The following is a 5,560-nucleotide window of genomic DNA, read 5'->3' on the forward strand; positions in this document are numbered from 1 at the left end:
CTGTCCCATAGTTCCAAGGCTGTAATCTCTATGGAAGCAGACTGCCACATCTCTCTGGCCAAGCTGCCGGGTGGATTCGAACCCCCATCTTTTGGTTAGCAGCCGAGTGCTTAACCACTGTGCCACCAGGGCTCCTCTCCACTATGTGTATATTCAAAGTGGTATGGAAGTTAAGAGGAGGAAGGCCTCTCTAGAGGAGGCAGAGAAGGTTCTCAGGGAAAATACGTGGGGATCTGAAGAATGAGTAGTGATTTCCCAACTAACTAGAGATGAGGGAAACCAGCATTCCAGGCAGAGGGAAAAGTTTGCGAAGACTCCTGGGGCATCAAAGAGCCTGGCTCACCCAGGAAACATTAGGAATCATGTCAAGGTAGTAGCTTGTGAAAGAGGTGGCACAGATGAGGCTGGCACAATAGGTGGTTGTTAGTTGCCATTGAGTCGAGTCCATCTCATAGAGACCCCATGTGACAGAGTAGGACTGCCCCCATAGGGTTTTCTACGTCCACCCTTTATCTGCTTGCACCTGTACACATCTCCTTAAACCATACATAATCTCTAAATAAAGACAGTTATAAAGTCTTACTTGCATCTAACATGATACAACTAACATGCACACAACCGAAAACACACTAGCCCCGTTTACATCTTATATTTTATAATAAGTAATGGAATCAGGGAGGGAAGAAAACAAAGATATTTTATATATATATATATATGTATGTATGTATGTATACACATATAACAAAACAAGGAAGAAATACTCAAAACAATTACAGTCTTTGTTTCTGCAACTGGTCACATGGTCGTAGCTGGTATTTAGAACTACCTTCTTCCCTTTGCCCTCAGCAAGCACCTCAGCATGCCTTCTATTACTGAACGCACATACTATAAAAAAAAAAAATTTAAGGAAACAATAACTGGTTTTTGAAAGGATTTAACCACTGCACCACCAGGGCTTCTTCAAATGTTTATGTGAGCAGATTGCCAGGTCTTTCTCCCATGAAGCTTCTGAGTGGGTTCAAACTGCCAACCTTTTAGTTAGCAGCCAAGTGCTTAACTGTTGTACCACCAGGGCTCTTTGGCGTAATAGGTGGGTACCCAAATAAAGGCATTTAGATTTTATCTTGGGTAACAGGAAGTTACTAGAGGATTTTAATCTCAAGAGTAGCATCATCAAGACTTGTATAATCGGGTGGAGATACTAAAGGGTAGAGGATCTGTAAGGAGGCTTCTTCAGTTATGGGGAAGAGATGGTAGTGAAAGCAGGCAAGGATAACATGGATGAAGAGAAAGGCTGATAAAAGAGCTAAAGATGTAGAATTGACCTGATTTGGTGATCACTAGTTGTGTTATTATACTGGGACTCTTTTAAATGTACTTTTTGACCTTTGGTGCCTTCTTGAGAATGGAAGTCTATCACTGAAGAGCAAAAGAATGCCACGCACTCACTCATAGCTGGTTCCCATTCTGTACTCATTCTAGACTTCCTGGGTCAGGATGGGGCATGCCCTAGATGTCTCTTCAGACCCAGTTTGTTAGTGGCCCAGATAACATCCAGCTGCATAATACAAAACATTCAGATACATTATCTCATCATTTTAATCTATAGCCACTTGAGATAGGTAGGGCAGATATTAATCTCCCGGTTGATAGTTCGAACCTGTAAAAATCATGGCATGGCAGCAGCGTCTGACCTCCCCATCTAACTTCACAGGGGGGAAGGAGAATCAAGATCAGCAGCCCAAGGCTGATTGCTATGAGGCGGGGGTCAGATGTACCTCCTCTCTCCACCATCTTTACCAATTCTAACACTATCCATCCCTCGGACAGCACTCAACTTCTCTGCTGGGTTTGATAATTTGTTGCAATGGCTACACAGAACTCATAGACCATACTCACAGTTATGGGGTTTATTAGGGAAATAACAGGTTACAATTCAGGTTCAGGAAAGCTCAGGATACAGTTCTTCAATCAGGACAGCCTCTTCTCAGCCATGCCTGTAGGGAGTCCTGTCTCTGGCCCTCGGCCCCTTGGCCTGGCCTCTGCCCTGCTTGGGCAAGTGTTACAAAGCCCTTTTAGCTCTGCCAGTAAGTGCCCAGAGGCATCCCACTCTGCCAGCAAGCTCGGCCCAAAGGCGCTCAGTTCTAGCTCCGTGGGTCAGCAAACCTAGCTCTACCAAGTGCCAGAGGTACCCTACTCTGCCAGCAAGGCTTCTGCCCGCAGGCGCTCAGCTGTCAACATCTTCAGTGTTACAGCTGTCTCTCTCTCTCTCTCTCTCTCTCTCTCTCTCTCTGTCTCTCTCTCTCTCTCTCTGTCGGTCTCTTGGTTCCAGGAGCTTCTCAGTACCGGGATCCAAGATCCTAAGGACACACTCCACTAGCTCTTCTTTCTTGGTGGTGGTCAGATCCTCTCCTCCCACCTCTGGGATGGTTCATTTGAAGCCTAGCAGAATGGCAAAACTGACCAATCCCTTCTTTAGGATTCCATAGACTTTATTTGCATGGTCCCACCCCCACACAAGTGCCATGAACTTTATTTGCATTATTAACAAGCTATCTGCCTTAGTCATCTAGTACTGCTGTAATAGGAATACCACAAGTGGATGGCTTTAACAAACAGAAATTTATTCTCTCACAGTCTAGGAGGCTAGAAGTCCGAATTCAGGGCACCAGCTCCAGGGGAAGGTTTTCTCTCTCTGTCAGTTCTAGGGGAAGGTCCTTGTCATCAGTCTTCCCCTGGCCTAGGGCTTCTCAGCACAGGGACCCCGGGTCCAGAGGACATTCTCCACTCCTGGCTCTTCTTTGGTAGTAGTGAGGTCTCTCTCCTCTCTGCTTGCTTCTCTTTTATATCTTAAAAGAGATTGACTCAAGATACAACCTAATCCTGTAGATTGAGTCCTGCCTCATTAACATAACTGCCTCTAATTCTGCCTCATTAACATCATAGAGGTAGGATTTATGACACAGGAAAATCACATCAGATGACAAAATGGTGGACAGTAACACAATACTGGGAATCATGGCCTAGCCAAGTTGACACACATTTTGAGGGGACACAATTCAATCTATAACACTATCCACAGTTACCCCTTGGTGGGCCACAATTACCTTATTTGTATAGTCCCACGCAACCAGTTGGGTGGGAGTTACAGGATGATGAGAAAGGCCATATAAAAGTGATCTATTGCACCACAGAACCCACCCAGCAGTACCTCTGAAGATAGACCTGGTGATCTGCTTCTGTTAAGATTATAGCCAAGAGAATGAAGAAAACCAAAGAAGGGAAAGATTAGTCCAAAGGACTAATGGACCACAACTACCACAGCCACCACCAGACTGAGTCCAGCACAACTAGATGGTGCCCAGCTACCATCACCAACTGTTTTGACAGGGATCACAATAGAGGGTCCCAGACAGAGCTGGATAAAAATGTAGAACAAAATTCTAACTCACAAAAAAAGACCAGACTTACTGGTCTGACAGAGACTGGAGAAATACCGAGAGTATAGGCCCCCAGACACCCTTTTAACTCAGTACTGAGGTTCACCTTTCAGCCAAAGATTAGACAGGCCTATAAAACGAACAGTAACACATGTAGTTCAACGATGTTTATGAGACTGAATGGGCACGCCAGCCCAGGGGCAAGGATGAGAAGGCAGGAGGGAACAGGAAAGCTGGATGAATGGAAATGGGGAAGCCAAGGTCAAGGGAAGAGTGTTGACACGTCGTGGGGTTGGCAACCAATGTTGGCAACAAAACGATATGTGTATTAGTTGTTTAATGAGAAACTAATTTGCTCTGTAAACTTTCACCTAAAGGACAATTAAAAAAAAAAAGATTATAGCCAAGAAAACCCTATGGGGCAATTCTACTCTGTAGCACATGGGGTTGCCGTAATAGGAATCGACTTGACAGCAACTAACAACAACTTGGTGAGAAATGGCAGAAGGGTTGTAAGGATTATTCAAGATACGCCCTCAAAAAAATGGCAGAACTGAGACCAGATTTACTGGCCTGACAGAGACTGGAGAAACCCTGAGAGTATGGCCCCCAGACACCCTTTTAGCTCAGTGGTGAAGTCACTTCCGAGAATCACCGTTCAGCCGGGGATTGGACAGCCCCGTAAAACAAAACGGGACTAATGAGGCACAGCAGTCCAGGGACAAGGACTAGAAGGCAGAAAGGGACAGGAAAGCTGGCAATAGGGAACCCAGGGTTGAGTAAGGACAGTGTTGACATGTAGTGGGGTTGTTAACCATTGTCATAGGGAAACGTATACTAACTGTTTAATGAGAAACTATTTTGTTCTGTAAACCTTCATCTAAACTGAGAATAGCAGCACAACTGGAAGAACGTAATCGATGTCACTGAACTGTGCATGTAGAAATTTTTAAAATGGTATCTCTTTGGCTATGTATATTTTCAACAACAACAAAAAAAACAAAGGTCAAAAAGGGAGAGGGTTGATACGTTGTGGGGTTGTTAACCAATGTCATAAAACAATACGTGTACTGACTGTTTAATGAGAAACTATTTGTTCTGTAAACCTTCACCTGAAGTACAATAAAAAAATTTTTTAAAATGGCAGAACTGAGATTTAAACTGAGGCCTGGAATAGTGCCGTCGAGTCGATATCGGCTCATAGTAGGCAGTCAATAAATGTTTGTTGAATGAATAATGGTTCTCTGATTCCCACCCCACCTCACCATGTCCAGTCCATAAGTAATTGATCCTAGAAGTCCACTGGGAAGCCAGAATACACGTAACTCCTGCCCTTGCTCTGCTGGGTTCCAGACCAGTCCGGTTCAACCCAAGAAGCATCTGTTAAACATAGATTAGGTGACCAACACGGATCCAGTCTCCCCCTTAGAAAAAAAAAAAATTAAGCTAGTTCTTGCCTTGTTATGCCCCTGAGATGCTAAGACGAAGGGTCGGAATTACTTGTGAAGTTCTTTGGGTCTAGGGAGGCAAGATCCTCCCAAAATCCAGGGAAGGCATGCAGTTTCCCACGTCTCTGGCAAAGTGAGGAAGGAAATTCAGAAAGGCTACTGAAGGCCAGCTTTCCCAGGCGCTGGAGGCGAAGGTGGAATTGTCGTCTGGGCTGGGAATCTTCCACCGGGGCTGCCAATGGAGGAGCTGTGAAGCAGGCGTTTTAAGGAACCAACTCGCTATCTCTTGGGCAACTTCTTTCCTCACCTCCGCCACATTCCTCAAGCGAGTCTACAGTCACGAACCACCTACTACGTGCAAAGCCCCTTACTGGGAGTTGAGAGGGCAAAAGGAGGAACAGGGAGTTACTGCTTCCCTAAGGAGGGTGGTGCACACAGTCAGTGCTGCTGGTTGCCAAGGGCTAAACCAGAGTCAAGAATGGGATGCAGGACGCAATGCACCCAAGTCCCGGCGGCCGGCCGCTGCGGAGCAAGACAGCTTCTCTCTGCCTGCTCGGGCTGCAAGCTCTACAACCACAGTCCTGATCGGCACACTGGGAACAGGGGAGGCCCACAGCCTTTCCTTCTTCCAAGCTAGCACCGGACACACGACTCCAGCAGCCTCAGTTTCTC

The sequence above is a fragment of the Trichechus manatus genome, unplaced genomic scaffold, assembly GCF_000243295.1.
Source record: "Trichechus manatus latirostris isolate Lorelei unplaced genomic scaffold, TriManLat1.0 scaffold00097, whole genome shotgun sequence".
Classification (NCBI taxonomy): Eukaryota; Metazoa; Chordata; class Mammalia; order Sirenia; family Trichechidae; genus Trichechus; species Trichechus manatus.